Here is a 13,059-nt window from a genome sequence, read left to right as displayed (position 1 = left end):
CCCATGCTTCCCAAAAAATCTATTCAATATAAGTCCAAATGATACCAAACACCCCCTGACTTCTGAAAATCTTTACAAAATAAATCCCGGAATTACACTTTAACCCCCGAAAATCCAAATTATATCATTTGGCTCCCCTAAACCAAACCCCACTAAATATTATGGATTTTAGGGCTATTATAAAATATGAATTTACATCTTGGGGTTCAGGGTTTATTATTTAATTACTCAATTTCAAACGGAATGTTACAACTAAGGTGGGTTGCACCTGATCCCACATCGGCTGGGAAGGAGAACTATGCATTCCTTATAAGGGGGTGTGGATACCTTCCCTATCATAACGCGTTTTAAAGTCGTGAGGGCAGTAGATCCCATAAGAACTCTACAGTTAAGCGTGCCCGGGCAAGAGCAATCCAGGGATGGGTGACCCTTCGGAAGTTTTCGTGTCGGGTGCCCAAAGCGGACAATATTGTGATACGTGCCAGAGGGGTATGTTACAAATGGTATCAGAGCTAGGGCACGGGTCGATGTGTTCGATGGGGACGTCGAACCCTATCATAGCAGGTGAAGGTGGGTTTCACCTGATCCCACATCGGCTGCGAAGGAGAACTAAGCATTCCTTATAAGGGGTGTGGATACCTTCCCTATCACAACGCGTTTTAAAGTCTTGAGGGCAACAGCTCCCATAAGAACTCTGCAGTTAAGCGTGCCCGGGCGAGAGCAATCCATGGATGGGTGACACCCTTGGAAGTTTTCATGCCGGGAGCCCAAAGCCGACAATATTGTGATACGTGCCAGAGGGGGATGTTACATTGTGATGGTAGTCATCTCCCTTAATTCTTCCATCTCATAACCTAGGGTTTGAGATGTTGAGCTAAATTCGAATTTTCTAGATTAAAATGAGTTTTTATCTTAATTTCTAGTTATTTTTCTTCATTAACAATTTTATAGCTTCAAGCTGCTCCTATAATGCTTTCATAAGCATCCAAGTGTTGTTCTGAAGCTTCCATTCCCCATCAATGATGGAATTGGATCTATAACCCCATTTGATGAGTTGAATACTTTAATCATTACTTCAATTTTCATAACTAATTTGGAGTAAAAAAAAAAATCATTTTTGTTCCTAATAATTTCTCATTGATCCTATCTCCGATGATGAAATTAAGTGTAGGATTAAGATAAAACTATTTATTACTGTAACATTCCGTTTAAAATAAATGAATAAATAAATAATAAGCCCTAAAACCCCAAGATGTGTATATATATATATATATATATATATATATATATATATATATATATATATATATATATATATATATATATATATATATATATATATATAGAGAGAGAGAGAGAGAGAGAGATTTTTTTGTTTGGCGTTAAATCCGTAATAAATTATTAGAGTATTAGCGCAAGAAGTTAAATGTTATTAATCCTTGAAATTGGGGGTTAAAAGTGTAACTTCCGGACTAGTTACGAATAGATTTTTGGATGTTGGGGGCTATTTGATAATTTTTGGACTTGAATTGAAAGGATTTTTGGAATCAGGGGCTATAGAGTAAATTGCGGACTTAATTTGGAAAAGATTGGTGAGGGAGGGACTGAAATTGGAATTTCAGCATAAGTTTGAATGGAGACGGGTTAACACCCGTCACCCTCCTCTTGTTCATTCATATGAAACACATCCTCCAAACCCTAACCCTAAATCATTCTCCCAACCGCCACCTTGTCTCTCCAACTTCTAGCCGCCACGGTCACCACTTCCTTGATGCTGCCTGGAACCACCGAGCACCCCGCCGAAGTGTTGGATAAGGTGTCTAAGTCCGTAACTATATTTGGTATGTACTTGACCCTACCCGGCATGGTCCATTTGGGTTGCATTTCACCGAAACAATTTATATGGATAATCTTTTGAGAATAGTACATTTATGATTTATTAATATAATATAAGTTAAAATATATTAATATGAAATCATATTATTTAATTAGTATTGATCAAAAATTAATTTGGAATTAATTTAGTGATCAAAAGGAACTAATAAAATATGGATATATATATATATATATATATATATATATATATATATATATATATATATAATGGGCCAAAGTTCATTTAGGATAGGATAAGCTTGCATGGATAGTCCATGGAGTTTTTAACCCATGGATCCTATGGAAATGAAAGGTCATGGGTATTAGGGTTTACATGGATGTAACCCTAATCCACCATACTATATAAAGAGGTCTTTGGCACATGAAATGGCACTAGTGTGTATGAGTACAAAGGGTGGGTTTATTTCTAGTGTGCTTCATATTCTCTCAAAGTCTTCCAAGTTGTTTTGGTGATTTATGATCCATTTGAGGCATTCAAATTATTGGTGCTAGGCTCTTGAAGCTCCAAGCAATCAACCACAAGAAAAGGTAAGTCATTCTTCTAGTTTTTATATTACAAGTACCTCATGGTATGCTAGTTAGGATGAGAACCTTGGATAAATCAAATTTTCATGTATAATAGAGAAAACATAGATCCAAGGTTTCTATGGTTGCATGTACACCATAGGAGTGTTAGAATGCTCAAAACCCTTCAGTGGTATCAGAGCCTAGGCTTGTTTTCATTATACTTGATGCAAACTGGTTGAGAAAGTCGAAATTCTGCTCACTGTTCAGTGAACTCGCCAAGTCCATGGGGGGACTCGACGAGTCCAAGTGAAAACTCATCCTACTCGTCGAGTAGGTTCTTGCACTCGGCGAGTAGGAGGCCCTGTGTGCAGATTTTCGAGTTTTGTTGATGGAATTGGACTAGGATCATTACCCTAAACTGTTTTGGACTTGTAAAATCTATTTTTGATGTGGTAATGATTATGCTAATCCAATTTCAATGATAATTATCATAGTTTCAAGTTTTATATTATGTTATATGATTCTTGAAATTTGTTGATATGAATGTTCATGCTTATGAGTTTTAGTAGATCATAGGAATTATTTGCAAATTGTTTTTTAGTGTAATTCTTGATCTAAATGCCAATTAATGGACTCCATAACTTGTCCTCAAGTTATGGAATTCCAAAAGTCTTTTCTTTAAAGCCATTAAGACTCATAAGTTATAGAAATGAAAAGTTTTTGAATAGTTTCAAAACTTGCCCTCAAGTTTTGGAATTTGTAATGTCTCTCACACACTTTAATTCCAAACCGTAGAGTTTTAAAAGTTAAAAATTCAACCCTTATACTTTATAGTATTATAAGTTAATAATATATATATATATATATATATATATATATATATATATATATATATATATATATATATATATATGTATGTATATGAGCAAGTCGGTGTGACCGTTAGTAGGCCTCATTCACGAAGCCGATCTATAAGGGGGTATAAGGTTGTTGCCTATAAAATGGCAGCTTAATGGGTGTCCACTCTTACCCACCGCTTCCTTGACTGGTGGAGGGTTGTTAGCCGAACGGGTAGGTCAAGGACTATAATTCTCATTAAAAGTATAATGTTGAATATAAAGTAACTAAACGTTTTATAAATTCCCAATCTTAGTTACTTTAGGAAAATGTGAAATTGGTGCTAACCCATGAAATTACACTTTGTACCTTAACAAGTCGTTAGTGGAGCATGTGTGGTTAACCGACACACTAACATGGAGTAGTAAGTGTGGCAAAGGGTAAATTAATGTTTATCATTGATCGGTGGAGCGCATGTGGTTAACCGACACATCGATTAGGTGATAAAGTTAAGGGTACCAAGTTAATTTTCATGGTTATTCACACCTTGTTTGTGATCCTCGGCATCCCAGTCACAAACTTGAGAGGGCACAATCGAGATTTAAACATGCCATTGAAAAGTTCAATGTATCTCAAAAGATCTAGGAGTTTCAATCCAATAAAAACCTAATACCTATTTCGATTTTCATGGTGGAAATTGGTGAATCGTCATTTGCCTACCTTCAAATATTTCATAGCTTGGATTACGGCATCCCTCTTCCAAGTTATAAAGTATTGTGTTGGGTCCTTTGACAACCCGAAACTTTTATTCTATAAAGATTGGTCAATTCTATCAATATTAAACTCGATTCCGTTACCTTTTAACGGCGTTTAAGGGTTCGTTTAAATGTTCTAAGCTTGAGTACAGCCGGGAATGAGATTAGGAATGAGTCAACAAGTCGTATAGGGACAAATCGGGCCATACACCCTCTTGGGAGGTGTGTACGGCCATACACACGCCACACACCCACCCCCCATCCGCACACTCACCTCTATAAATAAGGGGAGACACTTCATTCACTCTTTTCCCTCTTTGGCTGCACTCTACTTTCTCTCTCTAGAATCTTCATCCAAGAACACTCCATAGGCTTCAAAAACGTGAGTATTCTATCATCTAAATTGATATACTTGTAAGACATCTTGATCTAAGCTTTAATTCATCATGTTCTTCATCCTTTGAAGGTGTACGGCCGCACACCTTCATAAGGTGGTCGTACACGCTTAAAAGACTCTCCAAAGTGAGAGTTTGGCCCTCATCTAGAAGCTTGGACTTGGTATTAACCTTGAATCACCTGAAAATTGACATTTTGGGATTAGATGAAGAGTATACGGCCGCACACCCCTATGTACGGCTGCACACACACTCTGTACGGCCGCACACCCCTATGTACAGCCCCACACACACTCTGTACGGCCGCACACTCCTATGTACGGCCGCACACACACTCTTATGGCCTTACACCCACTTTAATGCTCATACTTGGCCTTAAACTAGAAAAAACCACTAAGTATGGGACCTAGAACACTCCTTGGATGCTTGTAGAACATTGGAAACGCCTCAAAAGCACTTCCCATCATGAGTGTACGGCCGTACACTCATGGTTCGTACACCCATGGCCGCACACAACCTTAGGGTGGCCATACACCTCCCTCGTTCGATCATTTATGGTTCCGACACTTAGTTCAAGCATTTCCAGGTCTTTAGAGTGGTTTCCCGTCATGTTTAGTCATGGAATACCTTAATCTAATACATATATGTGTTACTATATGTTAATAGGATCCACTTGCATACGAAACGTCAGTTGACACTCAACACTCATACCAATCGTACATTCGGATCCTACGTTAAACTGTGAGTTCATACCCCTACGCTTTTACAGTTTTTAAAACGTTTTCAGGGGGGAATACAAGCTAATCATAAAGGTTTTCACAACCTAAAAACTGATGCAATTATAACAAGTTTTACATTAAACATTTAGATTCTTTATCCCTTTTGTAATATGCGGATCATAAGGGATGTTTTCTAAATATAACTGCATAGTTTTCAGAACAGCACACGAACACAACTTACCTGTCAAACTATAATAGGTATAGTTTGGGAAATTCAACTCCGGTTTTACAGATTCAAACTACGTACAAAGTCAAACATATAAACTAATACAGGCTTAGTTTATCCATTACTACATACAGAAAGCAAGAGTATCTTATGAAATAATTATTTTGTGTATAATTATTTATATTCTACAACGTATACAACGATTTCGAACTCGAGAACAACCGAACTACATGTAAACTAGTTAATACAGGATTGTGAGACCTATCTTCGTTAGGCCCTTCGGGGTACCAATAAGTCCTCACCGTTAGTATAACCAGAGTCTCCTCGAGGGAGAGCATGAAATTTGTGAATAGATCTATTCGGGACTGACAATCCCACACCTGAACGGTTAGCTACAGTTAGGTGAGTATGTCTGGGGTGACAAATTTTGTAATCGTACCACGCCTGAAGAAACGTCAAGGAGGTTCATCGGTTATATTAGCATGGTTATACGAACTCACAATAGTATAAACTAACCTTTGTTTACGGGATTTCATTCTTCCATAGTTTTATTTTAATTAATAAAACTACCTATCTATTTACTGGGGGGGGGGGGTATTCCAGGGATCCAACTCTTGGGTTTATTTTGAGTGATAAAACTACTAGTCATACTGGTGGTAGCCAGGGTTTTCAAACAGAACATACACTACATACTAATGGTGGCCAGGGTTTTTAAACGGAACATACTTTTCATACATTAATCGACGAACGTGTTAGTAATGGTTGTGTTTACTTTGATTGCTATGATACGATTGTTGTGATACTACGCATGACGTCACCCGCCCCCGGAGGTTTCCGTCGTTATTATCTGACGGTTCGGGGGTGTGACAGATTGGTATCAGAGCTATTATTTATAGTGAACTAAGTATACCTAACCTTACATGTTATACAAATATAAACACTAAAGGGGCCGAAGCTCTCTAAACTAAAAGTATAATTTTAAAATATAAGTATTTTTACAAGAAGTATACAAGTATACCTATGCACCAGAATAGTAATCACGAGTAGAACAAAAAAGAAGTATTTGGATGTTCGACATTGCGGTTAAACCTGGGCAGTTATGTAATCATGTATAGGGTCAATATAGCCTGATCAACTATATTCATTCGAGACATGACCAACATGTGCTTGGGAGTGACTGGGGTGTTGCAGCAGGCCTAAAACTTATCCAATATCCATACAACAAGATATCGGTACAATAAAACACAAAATATTATAGGAGTATTTTACTAGAGTCAAATTCCTTGCAGAGATTCACTTCTAAGTGTTGCTACTCGTTCCTTTTAGCGATAGTTTATTTGCATTAGTAGCTTTTCCTTGTGTATCGCTTAGTAGAACACTCTAGCCATCATATTGAGATATATCCCGTTTCATATCTCTTGATTCAATTCTATGGGACTTACCATCCTCTCCTTCCTGATTATTTTTAGAACAAGATGCCTCCAAAGAAAAGACCCAGCAAAAAGAGCAACAATCCTCCATCAGATCCAGCTCCTCCACCACCTCAATTCGATCCCGCTATGTTTCAGGCAACTGTTATTGACGTTGTGGCTGCCGCGATGTCACAGATAAACCCTGGCGGCTCTGGTGGACCGGGGGGTGGTATTCATCCCCAAAATCACGAGGGGATTCAGGGGCACCAGAAGGAGTGCTCCTATAAAGACTTCATGAATGCAAAACCCACATCCTTCGACCGCAATGGAGGTGTTATTGCCTTGACTCGATGGTTCGAAAAGATCGAGTCTATCGAAATTTGCTCTTGTTCCGAAGCCAACAAGGTGAAATTCGTCGCTTGCACTTTCACCAACAGAGCATTGACCTGGTGGAATGGTCGGGTCAAATCCCTAACCCTGCCTGTAGCAAATGCTATGGGTTGGGAGAGCTTGAAGGATCTGATGCTTGCTGAGTACTGCCCATGGGGCGAAATGCAGAAACTGGAGCACGAACTCTGGAACCTAAAGATGAAGGGTTCTGATATTGCTGCCTACACTTCTAGGTTTGAATACCTAGCACTTCTTTGCCTGGGAATGGTCACCCCGGAAAGCAAGAAGATTGAGAGATACATTTGGGGATTGACACCCCCAACTCAAGGGAATGTCTTGGCTGCCAGGCCAACCACTTTTGATAGCGCCAAGTGTCTGGCACAAACTCTCATAGATCATGGAGTTGATCTCGATAAAGTGGCAGTCACTCCTGAACCAGCTAAAGGAAGTGGTGAGAAAAGAAAGTTCTGGAAGCAACGAAAGGGCCAGTCTTCGCAGGAGTCCTCCAAGAAACAACATACGGTGACAGTTCACGCTGCCACTACTCCTGCCGCTGCTCCTGCAGCTTAAGCACCTACCAGGAGATATACTGGTACCCTCCCTTGGTGCAACAAGTGCAACTATCATCATCACATTTTTGGCCCATGCCGTGAAATGCTCTGCAACAATTGTGGCAAGAAGGGTCACACAGCTCGAAGCTGCAGAACTCCAGCCCAACCAACCAATCAAGCACCTGGAGCAGGTGTTCGTCAAGCCTGTTATGGCTGTGGGGAGGTCGGGCATTATAAAAAAAACTTCCCCAAAGCAATAACAACTGGCAACACAGGGAGAGTGTTAGCGATGGGGCAAGAGGAGGCAGTTGCTGACCCTACCGTTGTTACGGGTACGTTCCTCCTCGACAACTCTTATGCATGCATTCTTTTCGATTCTGGTGCGGAGAGAAGTTTTGTTAGCCATGCATTCAAACGTCTTCTCAAACCTAAACCCCAACCGCTAAATAAAACATTTACCGTCGAGATGGTTAACGGTGAGAAGGAGAGCACTAACAACATGTTCATGGGATGTACCCTTACTTTAAACGATTGTTCATTTCCCATCGACCTTATACCAGTTTCCATAAAAAGCTTCGATGTCATCATCGGCATGGATTGGTTGAGCCCCAATCGTGCTGATATCCTTTGCTATGAAAAAGCTATATGTCTCAATCTTCCTTCTGGTGAAACCCTCATGGTTTATGGCGATAAACTCAGTTCAAACCTCCATATCATTTTGTGCATCAAAGCCCAAAAATTTCTGCGAAAGGAGTGTCATGCATTCCTAGCTCATGTCGTTAACGAGAAACAAGAAGTTAAAGACCTTGAGAGCATCCCCGAAGTCTGCAACTTTCCTGATGTCTTTCCTGAAGAGCTTCCGAGAATTCTTCCCGAGCGCCAAGTCGAATTTCGTATCAACTTAATCCCCGGACCTACCCCTGTAGCCAAATCCCCTTACCGCCTAGCGCTGACAGAAATGCAGGAGCTATCCAGCCAGCTCAACGAGCTGCTCAGCAAAGGATTCATCAGACCGAGTTCCTCACCCTGGGGAGCCCCGATTTTATTTGTGAAAAAGAAGGATGGATCTTTTCGGATGTGTATCGACTATCGCGAACTGAACACGCTCACCGTCAAGAATCGTTACCCTCTTCCTCGGATCGACGACTGATTCAACCAACTTCAAGGAGCCAGCTACTTCTCCAAAATAGACCTAAGATCAGGATACCATCAGCTACGAGTCCATGAGAGTGATGTTCCTAAGACAGCATTTCAGACTCGATATGGTCACTATGAGTTCGTAGTAATGCCCTTCGGTCTAACCAACGCACCAGCAGTATTCATGGACCTGATGAATCGGGTATGTCGTTCTTTCCTGGATAAGTTCGTCATCGTATTCATCGACGATATACTTGTCTATTCCAGAAGCGAAGAGGATCACAGACAGCACTTGAGATTGGTGCTTGAAACTCTAAGGACGGAGAAGCTATACGCGAAATTCTCCAAATGCGAATTCTGGATTCGAAAAGTAACTTTCCTAGGTCACATGGTAAGCGAGGAAGGCATACACATGGACCCCTCCAAAATCAAGGTGATAGAGAACTGGTCAGCACCGAAGACGCCCATAGAAATCCGTCAATTCTTGGGTCTCGCTGGCTATTATCGCATATTTATCCAGAATTTTTCCAGAATTGCCAAACCCTTAACCACTCTGACTCAGAAAGGCGTACGTTTTTGTTGGAGTGAAAATCAAGACACTGCGTTCCAAACATTGAAGCGGGCCCTATGCAGCGCACCTATCTTGTCTCTGCACGAAGGGACGGAGGACTTCGTTGTTTACTGCGATGCATCCAATCAGGGTTTAGGCTGTGTGCTTATGCAGCGGGGGAAAGGTTATCGCCTATGCCTCAAGACAGCTGAAAACAGACGAAGTCAACTACGCAACTCACGACCTAGAGTTCGGAGCAGTGGTCTTCGCCTTAAAGATATGGAGACATTACCTCTACGGAACCAAGTGCACGATTTTCACTGACCATAAAAGCTTGCAGCACATCTTCGACCAGAAGGAGTTAAACATGAGACAATGGCGATGGGTAGAGCTACTCAACGATTATGAGTGCGAAATACGCTACCATCCCGACAAGGTCAATGTGGTGGCAGATGCCCTTAGCCGGAAGGAATGCTCAGGTCGTAGGGTGAAGGCACTGAAAATGACCATCCATTCACACTTATCCGCACAAATCAGAGAGGCTCAGCTGGAAGCCCTAAAACCAGAGAACGTGACGAATGAAGCCTTGAGAGGAATGGATAAGAACCTAGACATCAAGGGAGACGAAACCTATTATTTCATGGACCGGATCTGGACCCCAAAGTTAGGTGGTTTCAGGGAGGTTGTCATGAACGAAGCTCACAAGACCAGATACTCCGTTCATCCAGGTTCGGAAAAAATGTACCTTGATCTCAAGAAACTGTATTGGTGGCCAAACATGAAAGCAGAGATCGCTACCTTCGTGGGCAAGTGCCTGACTTGCGCCAAGGTGAAGGTCGAATATCAGAAGCACTCAGGTCTGCTCCAGCAGCCAGAGATACCTGAGTGGAAGTGGGAGAGGATTACCATGGATTTTATCACCAAATTACCCAAATCTCCGAGTGGGTGCGATACCATCTGGGTAATAGTCGACCGATTGACAAAATCCGCTCACTTCCTGCAAATCAAAGAAACTTTCAAGATGGAAAGACTCACACGAATCTACATTCAAGAGATAGTTTGACTGCACGGTGTGCCTGTGTCCATTATCTCCGATCGAGATAGCAGGTTCACTTCGAGATTCTGGCAGTCGCTGCAAAAAGCTCTAGGAACTAAGCTGGATATGAGTACAGCTTACCATCCTCAGACAGACGGACAGAGTGAGAGAACCATCCAAACTTTAGAAGACAATTTGAGAGCATGTGTCATTGACTTTGGTAAATCATGGGACACCCATTTGCCCTTGGTCGAGTTTTCCTACAACAACAGCTACCACACCAGTATCAAGGCTGCGCCGTTTGAAGCCCTATATGGTCGTAAGTGCAGATCCCCTCTGTGCCGGGCTGAGGTAGGCGACACGTAGCTAGCCAAGGGACAAGTCCCCGACAGCACTCTCACAGGCCCATAAATCATTCGCGAAACCACAGAAAAGATTATACAAATCCGAGAATGACTGAAAGCCTCACGAGACAGACAAAAGAGCTACACCGATAAACGACGAAAACCTTTGGAGTTCCAGGTTGGAGACCGTGTTCTGTTGAACGTCTCACCCTGGAAAGGCATGATACGCTTTGGAAAGCATGGAAAGCTACATCCAAGGTACATAGGACCTTTCGAGATCCTCGCTAGGATCGGTCCCGTGGCATACAAACTCCGTTTACCTCAAGAGCTTAATAACATTCATCCTGTCTTCCACGTCTCGAACCTTAAAAAGTGCTTATCCGACGAGACTCTTACGATTCCCCTCGATGAGATTGAAATCAACAAGAACCTCAACTTTGTGGAAAAACCAATCCAAATCATGGACCGGGAGGTCAAGCGAACAAAGCAAAGTCGCATCCCGATAGTGAAGGTTCGCTGGAATGCCAAGCAGGGACCTGAATTCACTTGGGAGCACGAGGATTCAATGAAACAGAAGTACCCCCATTTTTTTCCAAATCCATGATTTGTGATCTATTTTCGAATTTCGGGACGAAATTCCCTCTAACGGGGGGATGATGTGACAACCCGAAACTTTTATTCTGTAAAGATTGGTCAATTCTATCAATATTAAACTCGATTCCGTTACCTTTTAACGCCGTTTAAGGGTTCGTTTAAGTGTTCTAAGCTTGAGTACAGCCGGGAATGAGATTAGGAATGAGTCAACAAGTCGTATAGGGACAAAACCGGGCCATACACCCTCTTGGGAGGTGTGTACGGCCGTACACACAGGTGTGCGGCCGCACACCCATCCCCCCAGTCGCACACTCACCTCTATAAATAAGGGGAGACCTTTCATTCACTCTTTTCCCTCTTTGGCTGCACTCTACTTTCTCTCTCTATAATCTTCATCCAAGAACACTCCAAAGGATTCAAAAACATGAGTATTCTATCATCTAACTTGATATACTTGTAAGACATCTTGATCTAAGCTTTAATACATCATGTTCTTAATCCTTTGAAGGTGTACTGCCGCACACCTTCATAAGGTGGTCGTACACACTTAAAAGACTCTCCAAAGTGAGAGTTTGGCCCTCATCTAGTAGCTTAGACTTGGTATTAACCTTGAATCACCTGAAAATCGACATTTTGGGCTTAGATGAAGAGTGTACGGCCACACCCCTATGTACGGCCGCACACACACTCTGTACGGCCGCACACCCCTATATACGGCCACACACACTCTCTGGACGGCCACACACACACTCTTATGGCCTTACACCCACTTTAATGCTCATACTTGGCTTTAAACTTGCAAAAACCACTAAGTATGGGAACGCCTCAAAAGCACTTCCCATCATGGGTATACGGTCGTACACTCATGGGCCGTACACCCATGGCCGTACACACCCTTAGGGTGGCCATGCACCTCCCTCGTTTGATCATTTATGGTTCCGACACTTAGTTCAAGCATTTCCAGGTCCTTAAAGTGGTTTCCCGTCATGTTTAGTCATGGAATACCTTAATCTAATACATATATGTGTTACTATACGTTAATAGGATCCACTTGCATATGAAACGTCAGTTGACACTCAGCACTCATACCAATCGTACATTCGGATCCTACGTTAAACTGTGAGTTCATACCCCTACGCTTTTACAATTTTTAAAACGTTTTTAGGGGGGAATACAAGCTAATCATAAAGGTTTTCAGAACAGCACACGAACACAACTTACATGTCAAACTATAACAGGTATAGTTTGGGAAATTCAACTCCGCTTTTACAGATTCAAACTACGTACAAAGTCAAACATATAAACTAATACAGGCTTAGTTTATCCATTACTACATACAAAAAGCAAGAGTATCTTATCAAATAATTATTTTGTGTATAATGATTTATACTCTACAACGTATACAACGATTTCGAACTCGAGAACAACCGAACTACACGTAAACTAGTTAATACAGGATTGTGAGACCTATCTTCGTTAGGCCCTTCGGGGTACCAATAAATCCTCACCGCTAGTATAACCAGAGTCTCCTGGAGGGAGAGCGTGAAATTTGTGAATAGATCTATTCGGGACTGACAATCCCACACCTGAACTGTTAGCTACAGTTAGGCGGGCACGCCTGGGGTGACAAATTTTGTAATCGTACGACGCCTGAAGAAACGTCAAGGAGGTTCATCGGTCATATTAGCATGGTTATACGAACTCAGAATA

The sequence above is a fragment of the Lactuca virosa genome, chromosome 8, assembly GCF_052849685.1.
Source record: "Lactuca virosa cultivar CGN04683 chromosome 8, Lactuca_virosa_CGN04683_v6, whole genome shotgun sequence".
In the NCBI taxonomy this organism is placed as follows: Eukaryota; Viridiplantae; Streptophyta; class Magnoliopsida; order Asterales; family Asteraceae; genus Lactuca; species Lactuca virosa.
The sequence above is the reverse complement of the archived record's forward strand: the minus strand, read 5'-3'. Positions refer to the sequence as shown.